This window comes from Ictalurus furcatus, chromosome 21 (assembly GCF_023375685.1).
Source record: "Ictalurus furcatus strain D&B chromosome 21, Billie_1.0, whole genome shotgun sequence".
NCBI classification, from domain to species: Eukaryota; Metazoa; Chordata; class Actinopteri; order Siluriformes; family Ictaluridae; genus Ictalurus; species Ictalurus furcatus.
The window spans coordinates 16,542,198-16,556,441 of record NC_071275.1 but is presented as its reverse complement, the minus strand read 5'-3'; the positions used below and the strand labels follow the sequence as shown (position 1 = coordinate 16,556,441).

At 37.8% G+C, this 14,244-nt stretch overlaps 1 protein-coding gene across 1 annotated transcript in view; it reads right to left on the bottom strand.

Moving 5' to 3' along the window:
- The window catches only part of fhit (fragile histidine triad diadenosine triphosphatase), a 270,103-nt gene extending 259,097 nt beyond the window's left edge, over positions 1–11,006 (bottom strand). Inside the window, exon 1 of the mRNA XM_053652728.1 lies at positions 10,984–11,006. The gene's annotated coding sequence lies outside the window, so the exon portion shown is untranslated. The remainder of the gene's footprint in view (positions 1–10,983) is intronic.
- Between the last annotated feature and the right edge of the window lie 3,238 nt (positions 11,007–14,244).

The window sequence follows — 14,244 nt, the reverse complement described above, 5'->3', positions numbered from 1 at the left end:
GTTCACCTTTAAAGGTCAACTTAAAAAAAAAAAAAAAGCCCCCCTCTTGTCCTCTTGGGCCCTTTGGAAGGAAAGAAGCTTTAAAATTGTGATGAAGGAAAGTGACCTGTGGTTTATATCCTGGCGAGTCAGTCCTAAAAAGAGGCTTTCAGACCAAGGTGTCTTGTCCTGAATGGCACATAAAGGACAAGACGAATCACTTTGGTCGGGATAAAGAGGCCTGGGAGATTTGACAAGAGATCAGACCACTAAAATAAAAGAAATAGCTGGATTATTATGTAAGACTAGAACAAGCTACTTTTATATGAGCGATGCGGGGTTTCAGTTGAACTGGTCTCGAGCTAAAGCTGAATTTTGATACAAGAAAACAGCTATGCATGCCTGTGCTTTAGGGTCACTGTTTAAAAAACTCAAATTAAAAAAATTTATAAAACATGACTTTATTATATTTTATTTCGCCAAATATACTTTTTTTTAAAAAAAAAAATAAAAAAAAAAGCTATGATACAGTGATAAGGGTATGAAAATGCTAGGAATGTAAAAGCAGATATAAATAAATAGGTAAGTGAGTATATTAGAAATTAAGTAAGTAAGTAATAAAGTAAATAAATACGCAAGAAAGAAAGAAAGTAAGTAAGAATGTAGGTAAGAAAGTTAGTAAGTAGGTGCTACTACTTCTTCCCAAGGACAAATTAGATATAAGTAAATAAGTTGGTTAGAAAGTAAGTACAGTCCTCTCTGAAAGTATTGGAACAGCAAGGCCGACTTTTTTTTTTTTTTTTTGCTATACACTAAAGACATTTGGGTTCGAGATCAAAAGACGAATATGAGACGACAGATCAGAATTCCAGCTTTCATTTCCTGATATTTACATCTAAATGTGTTAAACCACTTAGAACAAGGCACCTTTTGTTTGAACCTACTCATTTTATTCAAGTGATCAAAAATATTGGAACAGGTGACGTGTTTCTTGCTGCCCAGGTGTGCCGTGTTAAATTGATTGTTTAAAGAATTAATATCTCTGAATGTGTACTGTTGGTTTCAGCCCTAGAAGAAAAACCCAAAAACAAGAGTCAGTGACATCACCAATAACCTCCACAGGGCAGGGGTGAAGTTATCACAATCCACTGTTCGAGGAAGACTTCAAGTATAGAGTATAAGATGCAAACCACTCATCAGCAGTAAGAATCAGAAAGCCAGAATGGAATTAGCAAAGAAATACAGAGATGAACCACAAAAGTTCTGCTACCAAGATTAACCGCTAACAAAGTGATGGAAAGGACAAAGTGTGGAGAAAGAAAGGATCGGCTGATGATCCAACACAAAGAAGCTCATCAGCCAAGCATGGAGGAGGAAGTATCATGGCTTGGGCTTGCTTGGCTGCTTCAGCAGGCTCACTAATCTTTTTTTGATGATGTAACTAACTCATGATGGTAGCAGCAGAATGAATTCAGAAGTCTACCTGTCTTCCAATTTACAGAGAAGTGCATCCAATCTAATTGGGAGGAACTTCATCATGCAGTAAGACAGTGACACAAAAAGCATCGCCAACACAACAAATGACTTCATCAGGGGGAAATGGAAGGACTGACCAAGTCAATCACCAGATCTTAACCCAGTTGAGCAGCATTTCACCTCCTGAGCAGGAAACTGAAGGGAGAAACCCCCCGAAACAAACAACAACTGAAAAAGCTCCAGTGGAAGCCTGGAAAAGCAACGCAAAAGGAGAATGCAACAGCTTGGTGATGTCAGTGACTCACCGGCTTGATGCAGTTATTGCAAGCAATACGATATGCAACCAAATAAGCATTATTTACTTTAATTTACTTTAAAAATACTTATTTGTTCCTATACTTTTGCTCATGTAAAAAAAAATATTTTAAAAAATTGGGTGGTCTGCCACTAAAGGTGCCATGTTTTAAGTTGTTTAACAAATTCTGATCTATCAGTTCCTTCTCACCTTTTGGTCTCAAACCCAAATGTCTTCAGTGTATCATGATAAACAATAGAATTGGCCTTGCTGTTCCAATACTTTCGGAGGGGACTGTAAGCAGGTAAGTAAATAAATAACTAAATAAATAGGTACAAATGTAATTAAGTAAGTATGAATGTAAGTAAGTAAACAGATATGAGAGTAAGTCTCCTAAAATGATTGAAGCAAACATCATTACATGGTCAACCAAGCATCACACTGAACTCTCTCTCTCTCTCTCTAGACTAGTTAGAATTATATTAACTTTATGTACTATGTTTCTATTGATTTTGCCTCATATTTTGTTCATGTTTAACATCTTCGAATTCCTTTCGAAACCCTGTATTTTACTCCCAAACACCATCCAGGTGTGACACGGCTCAAAATAAAGATGTCCATGTACTGTAATTCAACGTTTCATCACTGTTCAACATTTGGTTGCTGAAGCTTTTGAATGCCCAGTAAAGCTCAGTATCCACCCATCTAACCTCACATATCTTGTCATTGAAGATCATGGCCAAAAAGACAAAGGGCAATTTCGAGCCGGAGTTTGACAATTTCAAGCGTCTGTGTAAAACTCCATGGCCGATGGCAACATCCAGAGGCAGAGAGAAAACACACACGGGGACCCGTCTGCTCAATAATACATGAAGCAAAGAGAATCAAATCAATTAGGTATTGCTGTGGTATGAATAAATGCTGCATAATTGATGGCGGCGCTCCTGCATTATGCATCTCTGTCGGCAAATCTGCACGTACAGTTATGAGCAAGGGAGGTGCATGGCTCAGAAAATTACACACACACACACACACACATATTCTCTTTGTGGAGACATGACTTAAGCTTAAGCCTATGGGACGCTGTTTCTGTCAAAGAAGAGTAAAGAGTCTATGTGTCGCAGTGGCACTAGAGGAAATAATAGTGTATAAATATGTATTATTTAAGGCGGTGTTCGTAAATTTGGCTGATTTCTCTACACCTGACACGAGTCCTAAATGAGGTTATAAGAGTGTCAGAGGAGGAAAGAAAACACTATATACAGTGCAGGGGACTGGAGGTGAAAGACTGGGGAAAGAAAGAAGGCTCTAGGCTCACGTCATTGGAAGATCGTGAGTTCAAATTCTGATAACGGCACTCAGGACATGGTTAAGATTTTCCAATGGAGCAAAATTAGTTGTGCTGTCTGGGTGGGAGGGATGACATACTCCTCCTGTTTCTCCTGTCAATCACAGCGACAGTAGCCAATCGTGAGCGTGTGTGAGCTCAGGTATGCGGAAATAGAAAAGGGGACAATGTAGCAGACAGGAAGGGAAAGATGTGAAAGGTGTCGTCCCTTTCTGGACGACGGGGAGGGTTTGGAGGAGACAGGTGTCTGTCTCTGTGTGTGTGTGTGTGAGCATTTTTCTATCTCCCTCTGTTTTTTTTTTTTGTTTTTTTTATAAAGTAGACAGATGGTGGACATTAAAAGGAGGAGCCATGTGACATCTCTCAACAGCACCACTGCGTTGGAGATAATTAAAATATATCTAATCGTGTTGCTCTAATTAAAAATGCAGCTGGACACACAGACACACACACACACACACACACACACACACACACACACACACATACACACACGCCCTCTGGTCACCTGTTCTAAACACGCCTGATCATCGCCTAAGCAAAACATACAGTCATGTAAATATAAAATAAATGTTTAAAAAAGCAAGCCGAACACAGTTTGTCCGTATGTAACGGTTTCGTTCAAGGCTTTTAACAATGCACAATTCACTGCAGGACCACATATTTTTGTACGAGGTGAGAATTTCCATGATATAGCCTGCACTACTGTGCATTAAAGGTAATTACCATTTCCATTAGCAGGAACAATGATTTTCTGACTGATTCCACCGAGCTACTGTAATAACAATAGCGCTCATAATGTGGGTATTGTTAAAGCTTTGTTCAGACGTTCCTATTATTTCAAATCCTATTCATGCACCTCTGTGTGTCTGTGTGTGTGTGTGGGTGTGTGCGTGTGTGTGTGTGTGCGGTGAAAATGCTCGGCAAGGTCGACTAATGGATGCTTTTGCTCTAGTGAGTTATAGCAAGTTACGGTGTATTCATCACATTAAAGCCTCATTTTAGTTACTTCGCTGTTTACATCTATACATTAACTCCGGTTCTAATTTATACATATAGAGTATTTATACATATAGAGTATTTATACATATAGAGTATTTATACATATAGAGTAGGATAAAATAGCTGGTAGCAGGTGTGTCGTTGGTGATTTACAAAGGATAATTGTTAAAGAGGAAGACCCGATGTTTAAATGAGGGTTTTATGTGGACTAAATCAGTGGTTTTCAAAGCGGGGGCCGCGGACCCCTTGGGGACCACCAGGGGGCGCCCGGGGGGCCTCAACAATTTGGTCGGAGCCACCAAGCCCATCCCTCCCACGCGTATGTTTTCTCTCTCTCACTCTCAGACAACCATACACACAATCAATTCCTAATGTAATGTAATGTAAAGATGTAATTAAATGTAAGCTGTAAATAAAAAAAGGGGGATATATTCAGAAGTCTGTATTTTTAATGTGTTTTAAAGACATCTTGCAAAAGGGGGGCCTCGGTCAAATGTTAATGACATATGGGGGGCCTTGCCCTGGAAAAGTTTGGGAACCCCTGAACTAAATGTTCTCGGTATCCAGGTCTAGTTCAGATCAAGGCGGTGAAAAAAAGCGTCAAAAATCTTCAGTACAACTCCGGTGTGAACACAAAGTCACAAAATCAACACGTCCATGTAACGAAAAATATACAACTAACTTAACATTGTCTTTGTTCTGAGAGCATAAAAAAAATTTTTTCATTCGTTCATCATTTAAAAAAACTTTGAAACAGGGCTTTTATTTTTGCTTTTCATTTACAAATGGCATAAACAGGATGGCACAAGTTTAATACCTGCCATGTGTTTGTATTACATTACACACAGTTGTCATTACCAAGGAGACCTTCATGCTGCAGTAAATGACACTGCAGGTGTTGAAAGATCCTGAAGTAATTGATTTGCATAGACACCACACTGGATTTTGCACTTTTACCTAGGAACGGCCGAAATTTTGCGTAGTGATTAAGGCAAAGATGCAAAACGGACAACACATGGGCTACTTTGCCCTTGTGAAAGATGCAACCTGCAAATCTGTGGAACCTGCTAGTAAGTCAGGCCCTGAGCGGTCACGTCTTAAAGTTCCAGCCCATGTATACTGATTAACCTATACAAGAATAAATGAAAGATCTACATAAATCCCAATTTCAATTAGACGAATATGATTCATTTTCGAATGATACAACAGCATGCTTGAATACTCGATTCTGTTGGTCAGAAGGTGCTGATTTATTTTCTACAACAGCAGCTCTGACAGTAGTTCTGTCTGCAACATTTATACTGTTGAGCGCTTTCTTACACAACTTGCGCCGGGACTTGGACGGTGGATGCTTCACATAAACATCACATGTTTTTAAATGTCTGTAATCGTTATTGTGCTGATGGTTTTTTTTTTAAAAACGATGATTTTGCATTTTTGGAAGGAGTCTCCAGTGTCAATGCTTTGCAAGAGTCAGAGGTAAAGCTTTAAGTTTTCCAACATGGGAAAGTCTTCTGGATAGAGTTCGTTTGTGGTTTCTTGATAAAGCGACAAGCTATATTATTAACCTTATAAAAGAGGATAAAAGAGAGAGGCTTGAAGAGAATGATTGTTCTCCATAAGTATGAATTTTCATTCTTCTAATCACTGGCAAATAATCAGCTTTGTTGTTTAGTTTCCTATAACAGAATGCCCTGTCCTTGATCTATTCTTTACAAATCATGAAGTTATATTTCTTGCACCTGTGTGCTTTAATAAACAGCTTTTCTCTCTTTTTTTTGCTACAACACTATGTTTTCTCTGTGAGTTCTGAAGCTGAAATCTATAGCGGTGTTGACTCAATCCCTCGGGCCTCCATGAGGTCAAACTTCACTTGAGCTGAAGTAATGGAACAGCCTTTAAGATGGCGATGGCCATTTCAGAGGGGAAATGGCAAAATGAAGTCAGTGTATTACTCTGTGCAAGTCAGCAAGCCAGGATAGAGCAAACACATTTTACTCTTATACACATATTCATGTGCTGTATACACACACTGCAAATACAGTTCCTTCAATTTCTGTATTTTTTTTCTTCTTCTAAATCTGCCTTAAGGGTTGAGTGTGTGGACAATTCAGGGTGAAAAATGGATGTAGGTTTATTTATTAACAGGGATTTAATTTCCTGCTCTATAGCCCAACCCCTTTTATTATGCATGACCAATTTTGGGGCAGTAAGTCAAAGAAAGTAATCTATTACAAATTACTAATTATGTCTCTCAAAGTGTAATGGTATTGCTTTACTCATTACTTTCTCTAAGAAAAAAAAAAAAAAGTAATCACACTGCTCTACTTTACTCCTAAATTTGAGCTCTCTAAACCGAATTTAAATCTGTAGAAAAGTACAAAACACAACAGATAATCTATATAGTGCTTTACTGATGAGGAAAAAATGACATTTAGATAAATTATTTAAAAGGCACAACACTGACTCCCTTATTTGGAACAATGATATACACTTTGCCATAAATGTATAGGCAGATTTGTCTAATATTGTCTCATTATTAGATTATAAAAGAAATATAAAACTGTCCTATTCTGTTAGTTTGTTTCTTGAAAGATGTAAATTAATTGCCAGTTGAAATGAATAAGAAAGGCTTATCATATAGAACCAGCCAAAATTCTGACGAATTTTATATAATACAGCTTACATTATTACATAATGATTTTAGATTTGTTATTCAATGAGCTCATGATAAGAAACAACACACAAATTTGACTTTATTCACAATATTTTCTGCACTGTATGTAATATTTAATATAGGTGAGTAAGCAGAATCCTATGAGTGGTGCTAATATCTTTCTGTATGGAATACTGTTAAAGGCTAGTTAAATATACAACAAAAAAAGTTGGGACGCTGTGTAAAATGCAAACAAAAACAGAATGCGATGATTTGCAACTCTAACAAATCTTACTTTCCCAGTCTTTTGTTTCCCCCGTCCCAACTTTTTTGAGACGTGTTACGGCCATCAAATTCAAAATGACCTTATTTTTTCCTAAAAACGCTACATTTCCTCATTTTAAACATTTGATATGTTTTCTGTGTTCTATTGTGAATAACGTATGGGTTTATGAGATTTGCAACTCAAGTCTTCTCTTTGAGTCATTGATAAACTATACAGTATGTATAAAAAGGTACGTGCAAGTATGATGGACAACATTTTCACAATGTTTAAAAGTATTACAAAGTGTTAATGAGTTCATTAGTATTTTCTTTAGCACAATAATGTCCATCCATCCATCTATCCATCTATCCATTTTCTGGACCACTTATCCTACACAGGGGTGCAAGGAGCCTGGATCTTATCCCAAGGCAGAGGGCACCCTGGACAGGCTGCCAACCCATCAAAGGGCACAATCCCGCATGCACTCACACACCTATTCACACACTATGGACAATTTAGAGCCTACAGCGCATGTCTTTGGACTGTTGGAATAAGCCGGAGTACCCGGAGGAAACCCCCGAAGCACGGGGAGAACATGCAAACTCCACGCACACAGGGTGGAAGCAGGAATCGAACCCCCGACCCCCCCAAAATGTAATTCAATTCCAGTCAGCAAAACTTCAAGCATGACAAAAAAGAGATCATTCAACAAAGAAATAATATTTCTAATATTTACACGAAACATTTACTTGATCGGCAAACATAAAAATAAGGGACGCTCACGCCCACCGTTTTATTGTTTGATATCTGCGCAAGCTATAACTATAATTCCAAATAAACTTTTAATTCATGTTAATTAATGTTTGTTTTTTTTTAACAGACTTATCATGCTACTTTAGGAAACAATGTAAAAAGGCAGATTTACTATATTTAGATTGAGCTGAGAATAAATGTGTGTAAATATTGTTTTCAGACGACGTGCCTCTGCAATACTCACTAAAAACATCGCAATGTTCAACTGACTGCTTTGCTGACTTAATGGAAGAAACAGGTTGCAGTGCAGGACAGATCCAACTCATCTCTCAGCGCAGGGAAATCACCCGAAGGCTGGACTCCAGCCCTGCAGCACCACATGGAATTTCCCTACTGTTAAACACCAAAGCTCTCAAACAGCCGAGACATGTTCGAGTCCATGAAATTGTATAACACGGTGCCTAATGCCATGTTATTGAAGGCCACAGTGCTAAAGTTTCATATGTTCCCTTCTTCAGCTTCATATGTTCCATCCTGAAGCAATGTTGCCTACGCAGAACACTCACACCAGCCATGTGTACTTCAAAGTACTCTTTTTTGCTAAAGGAACTGACTGACACTTTGTTCCCAAGATTCTTTGCACTGTTAAAGCTGTGTCCACGCACAATCGTAGGTTTAAACGTACTTTGATGCCATTTTTCCTTATATATATATATATATATATATATATATATATATATATATATATATTCTTTTTTTCCATAGAATTTTTGGTTCATCATTCAAATGATTTACTTGAAATATTTTTTTTTAATAAAGAATTTACTTCCAGTCCATAATTTGAGTAGCAGTGTATTACTTTCAATCAATATCATCTAAAATAAAGAATGAGAGAAGGTACTCTTGTTCATCTTCCCGTGATCTTCAGGAAATTTGGATGACGCAACTTCCTGTTGAATATCCTTCCTGTTGACTTATGGAATAACGCAAATATCTCAACGGGGTGAACGTGTTCAGCAAACAGGGTTAAGCGAATGTAGTGGTTCCTAAAATATACATTTTCTCATAACTTCTGATGGATGACTCAAGTATGAAATGGTCAATTACTTTAACTCTATTTGCTCCTATACATTTGCTGACCTAAAAATTGGGTGGTCTGCCACCAAAGGGTGCCATGTTCTAAGTGGTTTAACACATCTAGATGTAAATAACAGGAAATGAAAGCTGTAATTCTGATCTGTCGTCTCATATTCGTCTTTTGATCTCAAATCCGAATGACTCATGATCTAGCTCCATAACATCCATGTTAGTGCTGGTTTTTTCACTCGTTTACTACTGAACACAGCCGTGTACAATATAAACACTGCATTCCTGCTGCATGTACTTTGTATTCATACGTGCAACCCATTCCTGTCACCATTTTTGCTGACGTGCATCACTTCAAGCCGGGTGAATAGCATAAACTGCAATAACAGTCCTGTCTCGGATAGTGTCCGCCATCTGCATATGTTCAGCATACTCCTATCATCTGCATTTCAGTGTGGATGAAAAAAAAAAAGATGTAAATCTGCTTGGTGAATGACTAAAGACGACTTCTTTCCATAACAAATAAGTCGTAATCTATTTTTTTTATTATTATTATTCCATTCTATTCTATTGTAATTGCCTTCAGAAAATCTTCCTTCTTCATATACCACTTTCTGATATGCAAAGTGTCATGGTGATCCAATGAATATGCAAATTAGTCAGACATCATCCAGTGATTTCTAGCAACTTTTTGAGCACGCATTACCAGTGCTGTTAACTTTGTGAGTTTGTCGATGGATTAGGTGAGTTTTTTAGACACTTGTCGCGAGTTCTTTTTTTTTTTTTAAAAAAAAAAAAGACCCTACTCTCAAGTCTAGTAACTTTTTGAGACAGCTCCACTTGATAGATTTCTCCAGCTCACATCACAGCTGCTGGTTATGAGTTATGAGAGAGCAGATTCAGTCGACTCCATGTCACTCCTAGGGTTAGGGTTAGGTTTAGGTTTAACCCTAACCCTAACACCCCCCTCCCTGAGGAGGGTAAACCCTGACTGAGTGACGAGCCATTGTTCTAATGACCAATCACTGATTAGCATTTTTCTCAACAACCAATCCCAATGACAAATCACTGATTACCGAGCTTCTTTATTCTAATATTTCGAGATTCTGGATTTTTGATTTCCATGAGCTGTAAACCGTAATCTTCAAGATTAAAACCAAAAAAAAAAAAAAAAGGCTTGAAATATTTCACTTTATGTGTAATGAAGCTAGAATATATGAACGTTCCACTTTTTGAATTAAATTACGGAAACAAATGAACTTTTCCATGATATTCTAAGTTTTTTCAGATGTATCTGTATATTGTGTTATGTCAAAAGATTGATTTCTTTGGCTTTAAATTATTATTATTATTTTACAAAATGTACCTGTAATCTGATTACTTTGTTTGTTTGCTTTTTGATGTAACTGTAACGGATTACAGTTACCAGTTGTTTTGTATCCTGATTATGTAACGCTGTTACATCTATTCCCTACTATTATTATCTACTCCCCAAGCCTGTGTAGGGGTATAACCTTCACATGGAGGAGGGCACAGTCATGAACACTGGATGGAGTACAAGTGAAATGTTTGTTTGTTTGTTTGTTTGTTTAAATGCAGGTGGACTCCAGGATAAATTATACAACAGCGCATTAAAGCTGAAATAAAATGTACCAGAACATTCTCAACTACCTTAACCAATTTTTTTTTTTAAATAAAATTTTAAAAACGTAAAATAGATTTACTACCATTTTTATCCTTAATTATGACCGGTAAGTATTTCAATCTGGCTTTGCTACATTGCTGAGTCCTAAATGTCCTTACTGTGTACATAAGTGCACTACTCTCGGTCTGGAATAGTGACTTGTGCACCCTATGTAGTGCACTCTTTATCCGAAAGGGAGAGATTTGGGCTTCACGGTGGAATGAGTGGAACTGATGCTAACAACGTTAGCTTTATATCCCGGAAGTGAAACTATCACTAATTCTATCGCCACTCAAGGATTATAAAGTTATCAAACGCCATTTCACTCTCGCGACAAGATACAGATTCTCAAAATAAACGCGTAATCTCAGAAATGGTGTATTGTGCCACAGAGTGCTGAAATCGCTACACATTTGACAAGCAGATAGCGTGTACTCACGGTCTGTGTAAGCGGTGCACAGGTCAGTGAGGGATTCTGGGAGTTGTAGTCTTAACGGCCTTCTAGGAAATAGGGAATGCTGAAGCTGGAACTACATATCCCATGTGTTTTAAGGATTTATGGTTAGACGGAAAGATGCAGCGTTGACGTTTGTCCTCCACGTGAAGACTGTTTTACTTTATTGTTATAATTATTATGACTCAAAAAAGTACATACATACAAGGCGAGTTTTTATATATATATATATATATATATAATTTTTTTAATAGCCTGTGCATAAACCAAACCGAATAATTATTAGCCTAATAAAAGAAGCTCCGCAATTTAGCCCATATAAAATAGGTTTGTTTGTTTGTTTGTTTTTACATTTATTTATTATAGACATCTAGCAAAAAGGACAGTAAATCTTAGCAAGACCTTCCCCGGAGAACAGTGGTCTTCTCACATTACAGGGCAATTAATTAAACAGTCAGTTAACCAGACTACAGTCATTTTATACCAATTACAAACCAGTACGAAAAAAGTCAGGAGTGTGTCAACATCTGTGAACTTCATGAAGCCTTTAATGCAAGTTGTCAGCCAGGACAGAAAAGTTTTCACTATCCTTTATCAAAAATGACATGCCTTGTTTAAATCGAACACATGTGGCATGATGGAAGCGAAGATATTGATTTGCTGCCATCCAGATGCCTGATAAATGAAGTAACATCTGTGTGGGACAGACTTCCCGTCATAAAAGTGCACTGTAGCCAGTAGTAATTCCACCCACGTCCTCTGCCCAGTGTCTACACCGTGCTTTATTGTAGAATTAAGATGGTTGATGTGTCGATTCATGTCAAGGGAATTTTAGTATTAGTATATTTTTGCAGCCTTTACTTTCAACATGAACCAAGCGAGATAACTATCATTAATCTTTTTCCCTTTTTAAAATGGACAATTATTATGACATTCCAACCTGGTCATGTGTGTACTTTCCTTTCGGTTGAAAAGTGCAGTATGCAGATTAAACGAATGATTCATTCATCTTCATCGGCATGTTTTTGGGAGGTTGGGGGAAACTGGAGAACCCAGAAACCCACACAGAGAAGACTTGGAGAAAATGCGAAACTCCACACAGACAGGAACCTGAGCTCAGGATCGAACCAGGGATCCGTGAGGCGGCAATGCGCCACCGTGCTGCCCTGAGTTAATGATATTTTAGAAAAATCTATATTATATGTAGACGAGTGCACAGTGTATGATTTAAGTATATTGTGTGTATGGTGAGATGATACTGGCCGACAAAATCCCAGAAGTACTATATGGATTTTTTGGTCCAAGTAAAATCCTCTTATCACAATATGGTGCACTGATTAGGGAGGTTGTCATTTTGTACCCAATGGCATAGTGGTAAATATCCCATTTATTTAAAAATTCAACAATACACTGCACTATGTTAGTGAAGAAAGAATACCCATAATGCACTTTGATGTTTGTAGGGAATAAGGAGTAAGGCATCGGTTTGGACTGAGGAATGAGTGCCTGTTTTTAGTGTGTAAGCTGAGACTCCTTAATTCAAGAGACCCACAGAATAGATCAAACTGTATGCCATGGTTTCATACATCCATCCATTTTCCATATCGCCTATACTTCACAGAGTCACAGGGGAGCCTTGAGCCTATCCCAGGGAATTCGCGGCACGAGGTGGGAGACACCCTGGTCGGGGTGTCAGCCCATTGCACGGCACAATCGCACACACACTCACACACCCATTCACACACTACGGACAATTTAGAGATGACAATCAGCGTACAATGCATGCATTTGGATTGGAGGAGGAAACCGGAGTACCCAGAGGAAACCCCTAAAGCAGGGGGAGAACTGCTACACATGGCAGAGGCTGGAATCGAACCCCCAACCCTGGAGGTGCGAGGAAATTATTCAGAATTAGTCAGAATTATTGCGCAATCATTTGGTGATTTGGCAAAACCAATTTGAAGGTTAATAATTAATATGTTTTAAATAGGAGAAACTGGAGGTTAAGCCATCAATAGTAGCTTCATATTCACTTGATTTTCCTTTTGCATGTGTTTAATTGGTAGGCGTCCTTATCCAAAGGGACAAAGAGGGTCCTCAGGCAGCCATAGGGTTCAAACTCACAACCTTCCATTGTCTAGTGCGGAACCCATTCATCCATCCATCCAGAACTTTACCATTAAACATCCACTGCCCATTTTAGCTCTAACCATTCAGTCGTTCATTTGTTTCAGTCTTACAATTAAGTAGTCATAGCGTTGTTTATTAGTTTGCATTGACAAGGTCAACTCTTTTAGAATGGCTGCATACATACAGCAGATTTATCGTTCATTCTTAACCGATCTGTAAAGCAACGCTCATTACATTAGTCACATATTTCCCATCTGCTGCACGGCCTCTTTCCTTTATCTTTGTACTGTTTACATGATAAATACAAACAAACGTACGCCTATATAAATAGCTGTGTCTCTGGAACCTCGTTAGAAGAAGAAAAAAAAGAATGCCAAACAGCTATGGAGGAAGAAAAAACAGGGAAAAAAGTCATTTCCTGTTCAACATGAAAGGTTTCCTCCAGATATAATTTCCAACTTATGAAATGACCTTACAAAAAAAAAGCTCCTTTTTTTTTTGGAGTATACTGCCACACAACACATGTATTTTGTTAATAATGACCCTTCAATTTTTTTTTTTTTTTTTTTTTACGTCAGTGAACTAGGCATTGTGCGATTCATTTAGTTGCGGAACAAAATTAAATCCATTAATGGAGTTGTATTTCGGAACAACGGAGTCCTTTGAAGGGATACAATAAACTACTGTTTTGTTCCTTTGATCTGTGTTCGAAAAATTACCGTAACCCATTTCCTAAATACAGTAATCTATTTCAGGGAATTATTTCAGCATCTGTGATTTCAGAAAATGATTTCAGCATTGACAGATGTGTAGTCCCACAAAATATCCATCTCTGTTAACTGATAAAATACAAAAGATGTGGAATAACATAGAGAAAGAGAGAGAGAGAGAGAGTGAGAGAGAGAAGTGAACAGGATAGAAAAATATCATCAAGAATGTATGTTTTGTTGTTGGGTTGGATCTAGACCTCTGGTGGAGAGAAAGTGGTGAAGAGGCGAGTGGTATCCAAACTGAGGTCATGGACAATCTGCCTCATTAATTAATCTTTTTAGCAAAGTTGTGCATAGACCAAACTACCCAAGAAACTCATTCTAAACCCCATACCAGCATGGGTTT